Source organism: Anabrus simplex, chromosome 1 (genome assembly GCF_040414725.1).
Source record: "Anabrus simplex isolate iqAnaSimp1 chromosome 1, ASM4041472v1, whole genome shotgun sequence".
In the NCBI taxonomy this organism is placed as follows: domain Eukaryota; kingdom Metazoa; phylum Arthropoda; class Insecta; order Orthoptera; family Tettigoniidae; genus Anabrus; species Anabrus simplex.
The window spans coordinates 1,162,632,440-1,162,652,876 of NC_090265.1; the positions used below are offsets into that span (position 1 = coordinate 1,162,632,440).

The following is a 20,437-nucleotide window of genomic DNA, read 5'->3' on the forward strand; positions in this document are numbered from 1 at the left end:
CAATCCAGATACCCACAAGTTGTATTGTTATTTTTTCAAACTTTCTAACTGGTCTTAACAGACGCCAGAATGTCCGAATTTTGTTCCGTAGGAGTTCTTCCAGTCCGCCTCTGTGGTGTAGGGGTTAGCGTGATTAGCTGCCACCCCTGGAGGTCCGGGTTCGATTCCCAGCTCTGCCACGAAATTTGAAAAGTGGTATGAGGGCTGGAACGGGGTACACTCAGCCTCTGGAGGTCAACTGAGTATAGGTGGGTTTGATTCCCACCTCAGTTATCCTGGAAGTGGTTTTCCGTGGTTTCCCACTTCTCCTCCAGGCAAATGCCGGGATGGTACCTTACTTAAGGCCACGGCCGCTTCCTTCCCTCTTCCTTGCCTATCCCATCCAATCTTCCCATCCCTCCACAAGGCCCCTGTTCAGCATAGCAGGTGAGGCCGCCTGGGCGAGGTACTGGTCATTCTCCCCAGTTGTATCCCCCGACCCAAAGTCTGAAACTCCAGGACACTGCCCTTGAGGCGGTAGAAGTGGGATCCCTCGCTGAGTCCGAGGGAAAAACCGACCCTGGAGGGTAAACAGATTAAGAAGAAAAGGAAGAAGAAGAAGAAGAAGAAGAAGAAGAAGAAGAAGTTCTTCCATATGCCGGGAGCCAATGACATCGATTTTTCCACCTTAACCCTCGGTAACTCGCTCTACTATTCCACCCACCAGAACCCGCGCGGTCATTTCGACCGCACAGATTATGAGTGATATTAATACGAAAATTATTGTTTAAGCACGCAATAAATGTAAATTTAGGACCTTGGATTTATTGTACGAATGTATGTCTAGCCTGTTGAGAGTATTTGGAGCCATCATTATTCTCTCTACCATTTTAATATTTCCCAGTTCGCACTGGACACGTGATGGCGATGTGTGTTCTCGGCAGATGAAACGTGAAAATGAAGTACACACACGATTCTTTGTTCTGTCACAGAAAGCACTGAGCCCAGTGTCTATTTGACTTACAGGTAGCTGACGTCGTCTCTCTTCTTCAAGATCCAAAAGGCTGTGCAAACGGACCTTTATATCAGGAGCAATACAGTCGACTGATGCACGATGAATCATGTAATCCCTGCGCAACATCATTGAGATCTCCTTCAAATAGTCCCGGCGAGTTACGTCACTTCCATTTGGTCAATCTCTAAAAATAATTAAACTGTTGATTTTTCCAATGTTCAAAATCATGTAGAATAACCTAAGCGGCCATCTATTACTGATTCTAGAAACAGAGTATTCAGATTTCATCTTGTCAATAACGTCGACGCCCCCTTTTGTAAGATTACAAAAAGCAAGTATCTCAGGTTTGTAGGCTTCTCTTGAATCTGGGTCGATCTTATCATCGTCATGCATCGTAGAAAGGAGAAGGACATTTCTGTTCTTTTTAGGAACATATGAAAGAAGTGTTTGTTCCCCTCGATATGCAAACAGGCTAGTATTATCTTTACGAGGCTTCGTTTGGACAAAGGCTGGGGGAATCTGTGCTGTATTTTTCTTAATTCTCCCGACCATTGTAAGTTTGTGGTTATTGAGTAGTGATTCTGCTAGTGGTATTGAGGTACACTAACTGTCCATAATAATATTGCGTCCAGACGCGGAAACTGGCTGAACTATTCGTTCAACTACGCTTTTGCCACTATTATCAACCTTATAAGGCCCTTCAGGTTGTTTACCTACGTATTTTTCCATCTTATATGTGTAGAATGTTCTGGCATCTACCAAGGAAAATACCTTGATACCGTATTTTTCTGGCTTATTTGTAACATATTGCCTGAAGAAACAACGACCACGAAAGCCTTCTAACATCTCATCAATTATTCTTACCTTACCTATGCGCAACGGCCCGTTTTCGGGTCATGGCCTCCCCAGTTGCTCTCCGCCAAACTTGTCGATCTCGCGCAACAACTCTCCAATTCCGGATCTTGAGGATAGTCCATTGCCTTTAGCTTAGCTCGTCTATTAAATCCACCATTCTGAGGCATATTCTGGGGCTTCGCAACAGTTTGTTTTCCGGAGCGAGGTTGTTAGCCTTGCAAAAGTGGAGGACCGATGTTTTCTGTCAGGGTTGTCTCCCTTAGCTGATTGGTCCCCATTTAAGCGTCGGGAACTCGCTTTCTGCCCTTACATGACTTAGCCGTGTACCTTGAAGAATGTACCCGTTGCCCAGAGGCCACGGCGTGGACGTGCATGTATCGGACTTGGTAGGAATAAACTGCATTTCCTGTGTTTTGCTAGTGCACTCCCATCAGCAAGAACTGCAGCCACAGGACCACATACTACCCCTTTCAACCCCCTTGTGAGATATTCACTTAGTGAATAATAATAATTCATGCAACTAGATATGAAGTCCTCAAAAATCATCCTGATATGTGTTAGCTTATCAACTTTAATCCTATCACTTCGACCATTGACATTATCAAATTTCAGAGCACATAAGAGAAACTTAAATCTTGTTCAGTTCTTGTTCGTAAGGTGAAAAGCTTCCACACCAGTCCCATCTGTAGCCCACAGGTCCCTCAGGTTCAAATGTGTTGGGGATATCACTAATAAATAAAACACTGAATCACTTTACTTCGTCATGGCTGCCATCTTTATTCTTACTTACTACAACCGTTGCCTACGAGATACACCAAGGCCGGGAAATACAGCACTCTAAACTTGTCTCGAGATACTTCCGACAAGCGCCGCTAGAGTTCTCTTTACTATTCTGTCTTGCGCGCTCATTGCAACATGTTGGTTTGCGAAAAACTATAAAATTTAATTAAAACTAGTAATTTCAGAGGACACCAAACAGATATAAGATAAAAAATAGACTAAGAGCAATTGTATGACTTATTTTCTAGAACGTAGGCCTTTGTCTCACACTGTGTTAAGACGAAATAAGTAATACACGAAAACTTCGTGATCAATTAAGACAAATACATATCAGCAGCATTAATGTTCAAATGATCACAAGAAACAATTCATTTAATCTCATAGAATATTATCTGTAATGTATGACGTACCGATACATAAGATTAGCTTACCTGAGGTGCAGGAAGTTATCAAAATTTCAGCACTTTGCGGTTCAGGGATTTCCTTCGGAAATTCTTGAACGCATCATCCTGATCGGAAATTTCCGATGAAGTTCAGATATCTTAAAACGTTTTTCTGATTTCATTGCCCGTATCCTACTTCTCAATTTAAATATTGTTTCCCTTAACCTGGTATTTGACTTTCTCGTCAATAAATATTTCGATTTAAAAGAGCTACTCGTAGACTTTCCCTTACATAGAAACGAGACTTGTAACCCTTTTTCGTTTGTGACTGGTGTAGAACCGTTATTTGTTGAAGATATATCATTATCTGAATCAGAAATTCTACTAAATTTTGATGGTACGTCATTTCTGGGAGCTTGTTACTGTTCTGTTTATGAACAGGGTACACACTAAAAACAGAAGGAACTTTGTTGGGAAGAATTCGCTTGATTCATGTGCTTACACTATTTTTTTTTTTTTTTTTTTTTTTTTTTGCTAGTTGCTTTACGTCGCACAGACACAGATATGTCTTATGGCGACGATAGGACTGGAAAGGGCTAGGAGTGGGAAGGAAGCATCCGTGGCCTTAATTAAGGTATAGCCCCAGCATTTTCCTGGTGTGAAAATGGGAAACCACGGAAAACCATATTCAGGGCTGCCGACAGTGGGGTTCGAACCTACTATCTCCCGAATACTGGATACTGGCTGCACTTAAGCGACTGCACCTATCGAGCTCGGTGAATCTGACTTATTAAAATGCGAGCTACACACTCGATAAGAATTGTTAGGTACCTAAAGACATCCTAGTTTATCACCTTGCCTGGAAATGGCTTGCCTCCACTTCACTCTTAAACCGCGCTCCGAAGGGAAGCTATGAAACGTCACATTTTCTTGCTTTTTAGCAGTATCGGAAGTACACAGAGGTACACAACAGTTCGCCATCTTCTCAACCTCACATACACACACCGACAGAAAAAATACTGACAATAAATTGCACAAAATCAACACAACATCACTATTAGTCCGCACATCACAATGTTAAAAGTCCGCCAAGAACAGAACGGAAACCTGACATCTAGCGGCCAAGCCGTGAACACGATCGGGCCGCTTTTTCAGCGGCAAATTGCTTCCTATTTCCCGGCCTTATGTATCTCGTAGGCAACGCTACAACCAAATACAAAACAAAAGCATAAATACAAGCGATATGGCAGTTCCCAGTAGCTCCGCTAGATAGCAGGAGCTCATACTTGAAATACTAAATTATGTACAGGGAGATTGCATATCCAAATCACATAACACCGTTAGAGTGTGTACGAGTCCTTTTCTATGAATCTCCAACATCCTCCCCACCCTGGTCTATCTCGAGTGGGATGACCAGCTGGACAGGTCGAGTCACATGGTTTCCGTCCGAGGTGCGAAGAATAACCGTTCTAGTTCTCCCGTCACGTCCTTCGCGTAATTCTTCGACCCGTGCTTTATTCCACATGTGTCTTGGGCGTGTATCCTCTTGTGGTAAAACTACGTCACCGACCCTGATTCTTGACCCGTGGTCTCTGGGCTGGCGAACTTCGTGAAAATTCCGTAATAGTAGCAAATACTCTTTACTCCAACGCTTCCAGAAGTCGTCAGTCATTCGCTGGAGTAGTCTGAAGGTTCTAACAAGGTCTCGCCTAGGTGGTTCTGGTCTAGTAGGTATCGTGGTGAGTCGATCGCCAACGAGGAAGTGGGCTGGAGTCAATTCACCACCATTGTCATCATGTTGCGTCAAGGGCCTTGTGTTTAATACGGCTTCTATGCTAGTCAAAACAGTCCGTAGCCCTTCATCATCAATAGTGGAACGTCCAAGTATTTTCCGTAGACATCGCTTGGTGAGGTCAATTAGTCTTTCCCACCATCCTCCCCACCAAGCGGCACGTGGGGCAATGAACTTCCATGTGATACCTTGCTGGGCCATATAGTGGTGTGTCCGTGCCGCTGTCAGTTCTCTCCACAAGTCTGTTAACTCTGCGTTCGCTGAATGGAATGTCTGAGCGTTGTCGCTGTAGATCGTGTGTGGTATACAACGTCGGCCTATAAACCTCTGCAAGGCGTGTAGGAATTTGTCTGTCGACATGTCACCGCACAGTTCCAAGTGTAAGGCACGCGTTGTTGCACAGGTGAATAATGCAATGTAGGCTTTCTTCATGAGGTTGCCAGAAGTAACGTACAGTGGTCCTGCGAAGTCTAGTCCCGTTACTTCGAATGGTCTGGAAGGACGTAGACAATCCAGGGGAAGTGGTGCTTCTAATTCCGTCGGTCTCCTCCGGTGAACAACTTTACACGGAAGGCAAGTGTGTAAGACCTTCTTGATTGTTTGGCGTGCTCGCAAGATCCAGAATTCTGTGCGTAGTTCAGTTAGGATAGCGGGAACACCTAGATGGTGAAGTCTTATGTAAGTTTGTTTTATCAGAAGTTTACAGAATGCGTGTGAGGCATCCAGAATTATAGGGTGCTTTTCGTTTCTCGAGATGTCTGCGTGTTGTAGCCGTCCGCCTAGTCGGAGGATACCATGTTGTAGAAATGGATTGTAGCGAAGCTCGTGCTAGTGGAAGATTATTCTTCAGGGCTTGCAGTTCAGAAGCAAAGCATTCCTGTTGAACTTGCTTTATCCAGTACGTTCTTGCTTCTTCCATTTCTGAGGCTGTGAAGTTGTGACAATACTTGGTTTTCTCCTTCAAACATTTCACGAATCGTAGAATCCACGCGGTAACTCGTAAAAGTTTCCAGTATGTACTAAATCGTGAGGCAGCAAACAATGGTGCTGGGGTGGTGGTTGCAAGAACTTGAGTGGTCTTCCTTTCCTCAGGTAGAGTCATATTAGTGGGGGTGACATCTCTGGGCCATGAGTAGGAAGGTCCATTCAACCACGAAGGTCCGTACCACCATGAGTCCAAGGACTCCAGTTGTTGTGCTCGAAGTCCTCTAGAAAGGTGGTCAACTGGGTTGTTGATTCCGGGACAGTGTCTCCACTGACTGGACGTGGTATGAGTCAAAATTTCAGTCACTCGGTTACAGACAAATGTCTTCCAACGGTTGGGATTACTTCTTATCCACCCCAGTGTGAGTGTAGAATCGCTCCATAACGTGGCAGGGATGGACCTTACTCCAGTGGCTTCGTAAAAATAATGTAAAAGTCGGGATCCGACCAAGGCTGCTAACAATTCGAGCCTGGGAAGAGTCACTTTCTTCACAGGGGACAGTCTGGCCTTGCTGCAAACTAAATGAACAGTGTAAGCGTCGTCGACAAGTGACCGGACGTACAATGCGGCGCCGTATGCTCTTTCGGAGGCGTCGCAAAACACGTGCAGTGATATGTCTGTACCGAAATTTTAAATGGCAATCCATCGTGGTATCCGGATTGGAGAGAGGTACTGTAGGTGTGAGAGCCAATCGTTCCATCGGTGGGCGAGATTAGGCGGTAAAATTTCTTCCCATGCCAGTCCTTGGCACCAAGTATCTTGGAAAAGGATTTTGGCAGTGATTGACACGGGTGAAAATAGTCCAAGTGGGTCGTAGAAGCGTGCGGTGGCTTTCAGTAACTGTCGTTTAGTTGCTGGCTGTGTGGATAGTTTTGCAGTGACGTCACCTGGGGTTGTAAAGAGTTGGTCTGATTCCGCATTCCAGTCGATACCTAATACTCGTGTCTGCAGTACGACTTCTCGAGTTTCTGCTTTCCAAATGTTCATTAATGGCAAGGAATTCGTGACCCATTTGGAGAGTGGGAGTCTAATGTGGCGCAGGAGGGCTGTCAGTTCATAATAAAGAGTAACGGCCGTATTGTCGTCTTCTACGCTGGCAGTGAAGTCATCCATAAATGTGCAAGCATCTAGGAGAGGTGCTGCCGTGGGATAAGTGTTGTAGTGTAGGGTAGCTAGTTCACGGAGAGTGGCTGAGAGGAGGAACGGGCTACAGGTGAGGCCAAAGGGTAGGCGGGTGAATCGGTACGTTACGACGTCCTCTGTTGTCGTGCAGGTTCCGTCTGTAGTAGTTTCGATGCGGTACCAAAGAAATCTGGCGAGATCTCTATCTTTTTCGTCGAGGGCTAGCTGGAGGAACGCCTGGGTACCGTCACATGCGATGGCCTTTCGATGCAATCGAAACCTTAAGAGGGTGGCAAAAATTTCGGGTAGGAGATTTGGACCCATGTGGAGGCTATCGTTGAGGGATGGAAATCCTGGTTCGTGAGAGGAAGCGTCGTACACTATTCTCCATTTAGTGGCATCTCGTTTCTCCTTCTTGACGGCATGGTGTGGCAGATAAAACATATTTCCAGGGATTGCGGTATCGGGGCTAGTTCCACTTGCTTCGATGCACGTAGTCCAACATTAGCGTCTGATACATGTTCTTGAAAGTTGCGTCTTGATGTAGCCGTCTCTGTAGTGTTCGAAACCTTGCCTCGGTTGTTGCCAAATTATCGGATAAGACTATATCCCGTTTGCGAGGAAGGGATACGACTCTTCGTCCGTCATGGATGCGGTAATTGTCGTGGAACTCTTGAAGAATAGCAGCATCCGTGTCGTCTAGTTGTCTGTGTTTCGTCTCTCGAATGCCGATTGTCTCGAGGTCCCAAAAACGTCGCATGGAGTCGTCAGATATCTCGTCATTGTTGACTGAGGCGTGGTTCGTCATGACATGATTGACAGTGGTACCAGAACGGTTGCCTGTGAGGACCCAACCGAAGATTGTTTTAAGTAGGACTAAGGAGGGTGTGATGGGCTGTGGTGGATCTAGTTTCACGACTTTCCAATAATTGTCTGCACCAATAAGGATTTCAATCGCCAAGTCATCTGCGTCGTTGGTTTTTGGATCAGCGAGTGGCAGATTGCTGTGGTTAAGAGTGACTGCTGGGTGAGATGAATAAGTGTTGGCACTTTCGAAAGCTGTGATAGTGACGGCGGTTTTTGTCGAAAATCCGATAATTTCAAATTGGGTGAGTCGACGTGGCTGAAAGCTATTGCTAGTTGTTTCGAAGGCTGTGACTGCTAGGTCTCGAGTACAGATTACTGGTAGCTGTAGAGTGTCCAATAATGACGTGGCAATAACACTTGATTGTCTTCCAGCGTCTAGAAGACATCGTGTGATTTTGTGTGCCCCTGTTGGTCCTTGTATCTGAACACGGGCTGCCTGCAGAAATGAAAAACTGGGTGGCCCTGTTTCAATCTTTCCGACAGAAGTTGACTGGGATTGGCTCTGGTTGCAGATGGATACGTGGTGAAGTTGTTTGCATTTAGAGCATGATACTCTGCCCTTCTTGTTGCAGTTCTGGACGTTGAGACCTCGATTGAGGCAGAGAAAGCATCTTTTGGAGAGTTTCAGCTTACTAGCTTGGGGTAGGACTACTTGTGTGCATCCCTGTGCCCAGTGACCCCTGCTTTCGCAGAAGGCACAGAATGGTGCTATTGCGGGCTTGTTCTGCTCCCTCCTTAACTTTTGTGGCCTAGTACTGACTTGGAGAGCAGCTGCTGTAGGTTGGTAAAGTGATGGAAGTGCGATGCTGTTCTCTCCCCTGAGTTTCTGAGTGCTAAGGGCCGCTTTTACCTCCTCACGAAGAAATTCTATCAGAGACATCATATGACCTTCGGAGATTTTGTTGCGCTTTGCGTGAATTAGCCAACGTGTGCAGATTGCCGCTGGAAAAGCTCGTAAAATCTTCGGGTTAATCACGCGTCCGTAAACATTAATGTCTTCGCCGAGCGCCTTGGGGGTTTGAACTCTACGGTGGCACTCCAGGTATGTCACGTTGAGATCATCAGGATTCTCTGATAATGTGGGTGGTAAATTCTCCAGGTAGTTCAGATGAGCCTGAATTATTTTATCCTTGTCGCATAACGTTCAGTAAGTAAAGTCTTGGCCTGGGCGTACGTTTCTGAACTAAGTGCCATACCATCGACGAGTTGCTTGGATTCCCCTCGTAGATATCCTCGCAATAACACGTGCTCGCTAATGTCTGGAATCGTGGTGTTGTTGTCAACTGCTGTCTCGAACTGTTCCCAGAAACGAGACCAGGACTCTATGTCACCTGAGAATGGCTCAATGTGTATTGTCGGGAGTTTAAATTCTGGAACAACTGGGGGTGGAACATAATAGCTAGAACTGGGAATGCATGCTGACGCATTTGTCTCTGCTGGTTTCCGTGTAAGAATTTTTTTGGCATGCTGTATAGCTCTTGTTGCACTGTCGACATAGTTTTCACATGCCTGTACATCTGTTTCATAATCTGTGTCGGGTAACTGGTCGTGTATAACATCGTCTGAGGAAACTAATAATTGCAAAGTGTTCTGAAGTCTATCACGAAGACATTCTATTTCGTCATAGTCTGGTGTATTTGTTTTGTCTTTTAAAAGATTGACAAAGCGCGTTAAATTTGCTCGCAGAGTAGTTCGCTTTCTTTTCAGAAGGGACAGGTCTTGTATAGACATCGCTGACAGTTTGACAGACGGGCGATTTATGACAGCTGAGGAGGGGGTGCAGATGAACGTGCTGCAGGCAGGGCTTTGTTCCCGTGACTGTAGGTAGTTGGGCCGGTAATATACCGCCTTGTTTCCAGTAGGTGGCAACACTTGTCACACAGACCGGCGTGGATTTGTTTTAGAAATAGCGATATTCTTGAAGCATGCAGAAATAATATCTACAGCAATGCAATAATGCCGTATAATCCCCATATAGCATGCTACGTTAGTGATTCAGTACATTGTATCTCAGAAGAAATAATTGTTCTACTCATCGTGATCCTGGGTCGAGTGGCGTGATGAAACATTCCCTTTACAGGAGATCCGTGGTTACTTGGCGTGGAAGTTCTCCAAATCTTGAAAGTTCGTGATGAAACATATCGTAACTTGAACAGATGGGTTATTTCGGCACCATAAATGTTGGGGATATCACTAATAAATAAAACACTGAATCACTTTACTTCGTCATGGATGCCATCTGTATTCTTACTTACTACAACCAAATACAAAACAAAAGCATAAATACAAGCGATATGGCAGTTCCCAGTAGCTCCGCTAGATAGCAGAAGCTCATACTTGAAATACTAAACTATGTACAGGGAGATTGCATATCCAAATCACATAACGCCGTTAGAGTGTGTACGAGTCCTTTTCTATGAATCTCCAACAAAATGTCTTGATTTTTGTACACCTGCCAAATACAGAAGACCACTCACAGCCTTTATTTCTGCAATGTTTGTGTTAGCAGCATCACGTGGTCTGTCATAGTTAGGCCGCTTTTTTCACTCCATAAATTGGTTACAGTTTCCTCAAGTACCTCGTTAGGGAAATATAGCTGCCATGTTTCTAAGAAAGACTGGACATTGCTTGCCTCTCTTATAGCACCTGGTAAATGAGATGGTTTTACTATATTCCGTTTTCGTGAACGACTTGTTTTACCCATTACATGAGCATCCCACCTTGTTTTATTGTCCATACCAATCAGATATGGTGCTGGATCAGACACTGTGGAAGGAATGTCTGTTTCATGTTCAGATTCACCAGACGCCTCGGTTTCTGTATTATGTGCAATTTCATTCACTGAATCATTCCCTGACGGATGCTTCATTATCAAAAGGCACACAGTCAGAATCGTCATCATCAAACAAATAGCGTCTAGCAGTAATCTGTTCTCGTTCAAGAGCACGGTTCAACGATTCTTCTTCTCTTTCTACACTCCGGAGAAGTTGATCAATTCTTTCTTGTCCTTCAGGATCCATGTCATCTATAAGAGTAAATAACACAATATGCAGAATTAAGCATTCAGACTGGTATGCACACAGCGCAAACAAAATAACAATGTGAAACGCATTTACTCGCGCGCGGAAGAAAAGACCGCAACTTCTGTCGAGTTCAGAATTTCCTCGTCAAGGCAATAATAGACACTAAATTAAAATTAACTGTTGCTGCAGTAGTGTTGCCAACGGTCCAACAAAGGATAAGAGGAGCAAGAGAATATTTAAGCTCTTTGCAAGTTACGGAGGAAAAAGTGAATGTGCGGTCAAAAAGACCATGCAGCGAGTTCTCGAGGGTCAATCACCACAAAACACCACCGACTTCAGTGGGAATCGATCGAACCCATTATGCCCAACGAAGAATTGGATAAATCTCTAACGTCCACCCAAAAGTTGTAGAATTGCTTTCCAACGTATCGGTCCTTATTGGCAGTAGCTGCTCCAAACCAAGCTTCAGAATGGTGACCACGGTTATTGTATATCAATATCCGTTGTCTGTTATATTTATGTCATACATAATAATTAATATATCCGTTTACCAACAAAATGAGTAAATACATTGCATTACCTTCGTAAAAGTAAATAGAGATCGTATACAAAATCCATTTACATAGTATTCCAAGGTTTTGAAAACCAGACTTCACATTTGAAACTTTTACTCCAACATGATTCTGTAATGCCGGCCCCGTGGTGTAGGGGTAGCGTGCCTGCCTCTCGCTCGAAGGCCCCAGGTTCGATTCCCGGCCAGGTTAGGGATTTTTCTCTCGACCTGAGGGCTGGTTCCAGGTCCACTCAGCGCACGTGATTAGAATTGAGGAGCTATCTGACGGTGAGATGGCGGCCCTGGTCTCGGAAGCCCAGAATAATGGCCGAGAGGATGCGTCGTGCTGACCACACGGCCCCTCGCAATCTGCAGGCCTTCGGGCTGAACAGCGGCCGCTGGGTAGGCCAAGGCCCATTCAAGGGCGTCAAGTGCCGTGGGGTTTGGTTTCATGATGCTGTAATGATGCTCTCACCTTCTCTTTTAATTCGTTCTAAATGAAATGATGGCACAACGAATCAGAAAGACAAGATTACCAGTATGTATATCTGAGTATTCTCCCTTCTTAACAATTGTATTTTATTCATTTATAAGAAGGCAACTTTAAAGTAGGCCTATACATTTTACATTAATAGGCCTGTTTGTCCTAGAAATATCCGATCCGGTTTATAATACCACCCACGTAATAGTAGACCAGCCAAATGCGATAATCACAAATTTAACATCATAAGAGCAGCAGAGGAAACTGCCTGATATTACAGACATCGAAACCGTTGATGTAAGCCAAGTAATACGACACCTCAAACACCAAAAGCCCTCGAAGACGTCCTTTTGGATGAATGGCAACGTGTGCCTCAACTGAACGTGCGGCGCCTTGTCTGAAGGATGAGAAGGAGTTGTAAAGTTGCTATCCGTCGGAAGGTTGGCAATACTCTTAATTACCAGGTAGCCATTTTGGTGTATGACCAAGGACAATTTTGGTTATGGCACGTTGTGCAATGTTGTCGTGGATTGAGTGTCCAGAGAGTTGTTGCGAAAATAAGTTTGGTTTTCGTCGTGCGTCTGTTTTCATTTCAATATTTACGCATGTCATGAACGTGTGAACACATTAAAAAAGTGATCAAATTTATTTTTGGGCAGTAGGAATATAATTATCGAACCAAAGGAATTACAGACATTACATGGAGTGAGTACTCCAGTTAAGAACGCAGGAATAAAGGACTGATGTTAATAAAAATACAGGGTAGTACAATAAGCTAAAGTACATCCGGAGCTATGGTAATGGAAACTGCAGCTTTATAATATTCCACTGCATATTTCCTGCTAAATTGGTGAAATAACGGATCGCCAGATAATGATATTATTCGTCCTATTGCCCCTTGATAATTTATATCCATCGAGTTGCCGGAAGATAAATGAACTTGGGAGTTATTACTGGCTTATTACAATGCCATAACATTAATTTGAATGATATTGTTGATGAGGGAAGGAAATCTAGAACAAGGCTCACTTATCTTCAAGGACTATGCGGGTTCTGTACGAATCGTTAATGATAGTCTGCGTGTGATATTTCTCACTGTGGGTGAAAAGAGGTATATGCAGGTTGTGTGGTTAGGTGGAGCAACGTTCGCGGAGAGAGAGAGGAAATGCGTGTGAAAAAAAAAATTCCGAGAAGCCGGCCAATGTGGGCATTGATCGGAAATGCAATGGCAAAAGCGTCAGAAGTAGGTCAACAAGCAAGAGGTAGGTGGACGCTGTCCAGGTTACAGGCAAAGCAAAAAATGGCAAGAGACAATGAGAAGTCGTTAATTTCCATCTTTGTAATTATATTAAAACATAGAGCTTTTGTTTTAGACAAAAAGTTGTTATTATTTCATGCAAGGGGATTGGGACATAATGGACAAAGGTCCTGTGTACCTGTGTACTTTGCCTGATAACATCCGTCGCAGTGGTGTATGTGTGTGATTTCGGAAATATCTAGGGCTCTGATTACAGATGAGTAGGGCTCGCACTTGATGATCTAAGAAATGTCAAAAATGACCTATCATCGGTAAATTACTTAGAATTAGCACGAAAATGACCCAACAATAAAAGAAAATATGTATCTACTCAAAGTAGCAAATAACTATGTACTTTGTCCACATTACCTTTCATTTTTAATGGAGTGAATACAAAGTACAAGTACCACCAAATGATTATGATAATGATGGTGATGATGATCATATAATTAATTTCGTGTGAATATTTCTAGCCGGGTGCAGCCCTTGTAAGGCAGACCCTCCAATGAGGATGGGCGGCATCTGCCATGTGTAGGCAACTGCGTCTTATTGTGGTGGAGGATAGTGTTAAGTGTGGTGTGTGAGTTGCAGGGATGTTGGGAACAGCACAAACACCCAGCCTCCGAGCCATTGGGATCAACCAATGAAGGTTAAAATCCCTGACCCGGCCGAGAATCAACCAGGGACCCTCTGAAACAAAGGCCACTACGCTGACCATTCAGCCAACGAGTCAGACATGATGATGATGATGATGATGATGATGATGATGAAGAAGATAGGCTAATAATAAATACGTAGATAGATAGATAGATAGATAGATAGATAGATAGATAGATAGATAGATAGATAGATAGATAGATAGATAGATAGATAGATAGATAGATAGATAGATAGATAGATAGATAGATAGATAGATATTTGAGACAAAAGTATATCAGTCTCAATTTTTATACAGTTTATCCTACAAGCAAAATAACTAGGCATCTGTATGCCACCATTATTAGTACATTACTCAAATCCTAAGTGAAAACCGCTGAAAAGGAAAATAAGAACGCTATTAGCTAACCAAAGGTGTTACCGAACAAGAACATATCAAGGATAAAATGGGTTCGTAGAGATGGAAGAATATGACTGCACAATGCAAAAGAAAGAAAAATAACATAACATAAGAATGAAATCAATTTTATAGCTGAAAATTAAAAAAATAACACAGAATTGGAAGAATATAACCTAAATATAAAAAGTAGTCATGGTGTGGGTTACTTTAGTCACGCCCTAGTTCGTGAAGCATGAGCAACGGCTGAGTGGCCTAGTAAGTGGTCCTGAGAGTCGGGATACCAGTTGCTTCCTGCGTCAACAGACAATTTAGAGAGAAATACATGAGCCGAAAGACGGGATTGTAAAATGTTATACAATCGCTAATAAACAAATCTGTAGTGAAATCAAATGAGCTTGATGGCCTTTCTCTGGAAGGACAAATTAACGAACAGTTGACAACTTGCCCTTGAAGTGTGAACTAGCTGGTGTGATGGTCGAAAATGAAGAATTAAAAGAAAGAATCAAATTATTTACTGAAGATCTAAAAAGAGAAGAAAATTGGAAGACTTTTTAAAAACTATGAGGATTTCTTTCTAAATGTCAAAAATAATGTTTACTAAAGGGAAAGTGTACAAACTGGTCACATGAAGATGTAGCCAAAGCAATTACTATTCGGTGTATGCCCAGTAAAGCTTTGTTATATGTTAGGGAAAATTAAAATACCCTCTCCGTAGTAAAACAACAATAACACGGCTGTTGTCACAATATTCAACCCCACCTGGATTTTTTGGATATCATAAAATATTGAAAATGAAAACCTACAACCTGTTTTCCAGTCATTGACCGGGTCAGGGATGTAATGAATGAAACATATATAGGCTGTTATTACAATGGGGTCGCCACTCCCAAGGTGATTTATTAATGAGTGATAAATGCTATGAAATGATAATGGACAGCGTTACTGGAATGAAAGATGACAGAGAAAACTGGAGTACCCGGAGAAAAACCTGTCCCGCCTCCGCTTTGTCCAGCACAAATCTTGCATGGAGTCACCGGGATTTGAACCACGGTATCCAGCGGTGAGAGGCCGACGCGCTGCCGTCTGAGCCACGGAGGCTTAGAAAATATTATGAATGATAATTTTAAAATAAATGAAGTGGTGAGCTCTGACGAGATGAAAGTTAAAACTGATATATGCTTCGACAGTGTCGAATTTGTACTTAGAGGGTCTTACGTAAATATGCATGTTATTATGATAAGAAGTCTAAAATAAGAAGTCTAACTAGTAAATGGAAACAGCCGGTTTACTATCAGTTCGACCAGATTGTCACTACTGATTTATTTTATGAAACGGTAAGACTTGTTATGGAAATGGAATTTCACCTAAGGGCTTTTGTGAATGATATGGGTGGTACCAACCGAAAGTTAAGCATCGACCTGTGAGTAAGTCCAGAGAACTCTTCCATAAAAAATCCATGTACTGATGGCCGTATGATTTGGGCGTTTTGTGACGTTTCTCACATCCTTAAATTATTATTATTATTATTATTTGCTATATGTTTTACGTCGCACCGACACAGATAGGTCTTATGGGGACGATGGGATAGGAAAGGCCTAGGAATAGGAAGGAAGCGGCCGTGTCCTTAATTAAGGTGCAGCCTCAGCATTTGCCTGGTGTGAAAATAGTAAACCACGGAAAACCATCTTTAGGGCTGTCGACAGTGGGATTCGAACTCATCATCACTCGGATGTAAGCTCACAGCCACGCGCCCCTAACCGCATGGCCAACTCGCCCGGTATTATTATTGTTATTATCATTGTAAATTTTTCTTAGTAATAAGTTAAAACAAACAATAATGTTAGTACCGTAATTACTATTTTCAGGAAAAGTAACAACATGCAGTTGTGTGTGTTATTTAGACTTTATCGATTAATATTATTTATTGATTGTTAAGCTTTGATTCATTTAATCTGTACGTGTATAGGGTACTTATTTTAAATTCTTTCGAGTAATTGGGAACTGTAAAAACTAAAATTTCCGGTATATTGAAACAATTTTAAAATTATTTTTAAACATATTAGCAAAAGGTTTCACTAATCTGGCTTTCAAAGGAGGTGTGCAATACTTGCGAAAGCACGCAAACAACATAATGAAAAAAAAAATAGTTTTTATGCAATATCTTAGTGGTTTTCATGTGAATTAATATTACAACGTAAACGTATTTGTGATAAGAAAGATAAGCGGGGCGCTCGGCGCACTGATTTGCAGCAAGTTACAGCGCCTGTCAGACTAGTGTCCGCTGACGTCACATTCTCCTGGCCGGCTGCGCGTGACACCTATCATTTCTCTTTAGTTACCGTGGTACCAACAAAAGTGGGGACGTGCAAGATCTGGTTAATACAGCACGGGAGAATTTTAAGAGAGCGGAAAATGTTATCAGTAGAATGCTGTGTAGTGGGGAGACTGACAGGAAGGTGATCGGGGATGTAAATGAGGTTTATGGAGTAGGTATGTCGGAAACTGGGAGTGAAAATTGTAGATACTAATGGGTGGACACGAGAAAGTGATCTGCCCTCATAACGTCTTCACTTGAACTGCTGTGGTACGGTACGCATAAGTTAGGAGGTTTGTTTAGAAGGGTTATAGGAAGGTACATTCAAGGAAACGGAGTGGACTTGGGGCGGTGCAGAGGAGTAAAGTAAGGATGACATAAAAATGTCAGTGTTAGACTGCAGAAGTAGTGTAAAGAACTTAATGTGATAGATATATATTTACCAGCTATTGTAATTGGAGTCGAATGATAGTTGAGAAATAGTTGCGGAAATTTTTTCATGGAACCGAAGTATTTGTCGTAGATACGGGATAGGAACATTAGGAGGGGAAGTATTCATACTGGTAAAAGAAGAATTCGTAAGCCACGAAAAATTAAGGATGAGAATGAAATTCTAGGTGTAAGGCTCATCTCTAAATACAGTATAATAGGCAGCTTGATGTTTTAAGGTACACAGACCTGGAAAGGGTGACTCCGACGCTGATGCGGAATTATTTGATAAGATAATCAGCTATGTGGGAAAGACATGGAAAGGAACGAGATTTTAGCGAGTGATCTCAATTTACCGAATGTCAATTGGGAAGGTAATGCGAATGACAAGAAGCATGATAAACAGGTTGTAAATAAGTAAATCTGGGAAGGAGAGTTGAATCAGAAAGTGACGGCATCAACTAGAGGGCAGAATATTCTGGGTGTTGTACTGTTTAAAATCAGATGAGCTCTATACAGAAACTGAAGTAATATATGATATAAGTGATCACAAAGCTGTTTCCGTCGTAGTTTAAAAAATGCGGTACAAAGGTAGGACTGTTAGGCGGTACCATGCGGTTGATAAGAGAGGCATGAGAGAGTTTAAAAAAAGTAATTATGATCCGTGGAAAATGGTAAATAAAAATAGAAACAGTATGTGGGATGGTTTTGAAGAAAATGTTGATGACTGTGAAAACAGGTATGTACATTTAAAAATTGTTAGGTATAGTAAATACCCGCTATGTTTTAACAGAGAAGTAAAGATACTAAGAAGGAAGTGCAGGTTGGACAGAAAAAGAGAAATGGTTGTCGTAGTAAGGATAAACTGAAGGAACTGACTAGGAGTTTTTTTTGCTATTTTGCTATTTGCTTTACGTCGCACCGACACAGATACAGTATGTCAGCTAAGGATAATATGATGACAGTCATACAAATTTTAGAGAAAAATGGAAGCAGATGTATAGGTACTGTACCAGTGAATACACGTACTTCGTGCTTGAAGAGCTTGAGATGAACGCAAGATGTGTACAGCACATTAAATTGGAGGGGGTACGGAGATTGAAAGGGTTTTCGTTCGAATGAAGTTCATGTCCTTTTAAACTGCTGATGTATTATACAATATCAAGATTATATCATATCAGTACAGTTGGAGATCACTTAGGCACGGTATGCTTCAGGCCTGCTGCTGGCGATATCCCGCGTCAAATCACTGCTCCTCCCGTCCTAACCGTGGAACAACTATCGGCAGCACGGAACCACGTACCAATCCCTCGAGGGCTGCTCTGGACGGTCTTGAAGTTCTGGACGTTCCAGATGTTCTGGAAGGTCTCGGAGTTCAAGTTCCAGGTTTATCTCACGTGCAATAATGCAGCAGGAACCTATAAGTCCTGGACTTATAGGATGGACGAGTAAGGAGGTGTAATTTATAATTGATTTTCACTGTTCCCATGAAGGGATTAAATAAGTGCTGATATTTCGTGTTGAGTGTCAATGGAATCAAACACGAGACAAATCTTTTAAGTGAACTGCACTAGATTCTGACTTGAGATGAAAAATAACATTTTTGCAGCCGAAAGTTAATGGAATCAAATCTGCACACTTCCTAACATAACTTAAACTTATGAAATTAACACACACAAAACAAAAGGTAATTAGTGCTCTAAATTTTTGGAGAAATGAGGACGCAAACGCTCATCGGGTCCTCCAGGATTTCGAGATCACTTTCATTCTGTTTAATTTGGAGAGTTTATTCGTTGAAATAAACACTGCTAGATGCCATAGGAATATTGTTTACACTGAGTTACTTGACAATCACTTCAACTGGGTGTTACAAGTAAAATAACCTAACGTGTGAAATTAGCCCCGTTCACACACACATTTACATTTGTAAACTACATTGTTAGAATGCAAACTATTGAGCGAAATTAGTCCCGTTCATTCGCAAGATTGTGTTCAAAGACATGGGAGAACATTGTTAACTCAATGTCTGAATAGTGAAAATTAGTTCCATTCGCACAATGTCCTAAATTCACAAATAATGTGAAACTATTTCACACGAAGACTAGCACTGTCAAGTTAAGGAATTTACTAGTATTTCAAAGTTTTATTCGTGAAAACTCCTCGTATCGATGCACAGTTTATGAACGTAAGAATTGTAAGTTCTGGTACATAAGATTGTAGGCACTTGAAATTGTGCAAAGTATCGCACTTGTTAACTACACGGCTAAGTCCGTAGATAGAGAAATATTAAGTATGTGTTCTCACCATTATTTTTGCAGAGTATCCAAGACTTCTACTCTATAACTTCGACGTATCGTAGCATTGACAACCACCAACAGTCGACCGTATAGGTTCGACTGTGGGAGAAGACTAATTTGTGTTCGTTTCTTAGGGGGGCCCCCGTAGCCCGCTCTCCTCGCGTGGCAATCGCCCTATTATACATTGCCTCCGACATGCTATTAGTTCTAAGAATAAAAAGATAACGGGGAGGACTGGGAGTGTGATACTATAGGAGTATCTGCCTGTCCCCATGCTCAGCATGTTACCAGGTCAGATGTGGTGGTGGGTATCAATAGTGGTGTAATCGGGTGATAAAGGTCAGGACAAAGCCACATAGGCGGAAATAGGAACATGCCTACATGTAAAATCTGAGAGATTTTTGTCCTGTTCTCGCGTCTCTTTTATACTGGAGTCGCGGAGACTGCAGATGTTTATTTCTTCTTTCAATAACTTTCTTAATCCGTGGTGGATTTTAATGAAACTTGGTAGTATTGTAGGCATTAAATGGAATATACGGTGATGTTACTCTCATATTCGTACCATAATTAATATACAAGTTATTAAGGATAGAAAGAATGGAAAAGTCGACGAGTGGCGAATTGGAGCTGGCTCCTACGTCACTCGCCATATGTTCGCTGTAGCGGGCTGCTCGCTGCCCCGCGACGCGTATTTTTAAGTTAGGAATACTTCGAAACAATACAGTACTTGAAGGCAAAATAGGTTCCAAGAATTACATTCCAGGAATCATTAATGATTAAGGGGAGTGTATATGTGACGATTTACAGAATGCAGAAGTATTCAGTCAGTAGTAGGTAAAGATCATCAATCACCACTGCTCTGCATTTAGGACAGTTTTCCGGGTAGCAGATTCCATATGTGTTGTTTACCAAGTCATTTTCTTAAATAATTGCAAATAATTTGGAAATTTTCCCCAGAGACATTCTTCGTTACCCCTTCTTCATCCACCTCAACATGCTATAATGAAAATTTGAAGGGGGAAGAATATAATAGATTTATGATGCAGAGGTCAGTCTGAGGAAACTGTAAAACTGTGCATCGATTATAAAGGAAACGATGGATTAACTAAAAAATGCCGTAGAGTTATAGAAAGAAGAAGAAAAACTGCAATACTTCTGTATAATGTAAGTAATGTAGTATTATGTCGTATTCTCTACTGTTTTGATTT

The 20,437-nt window shown here is 42.3% G+C and overlaps 1 protein-coding gene across 1 annotated transcript in view; it reads left to right on the plus strand.

The window, feature by feature from the left end:
- LOC136877104 (uncharacterized) overlaps positions 1–20,437 on the plus strand; it is a 168,067-nt gene that overhangs the window by 96,637 nt on the left and 50,993 nt on the right. The gene's annotated exons all lie outside the window — the stretch shown is intronic.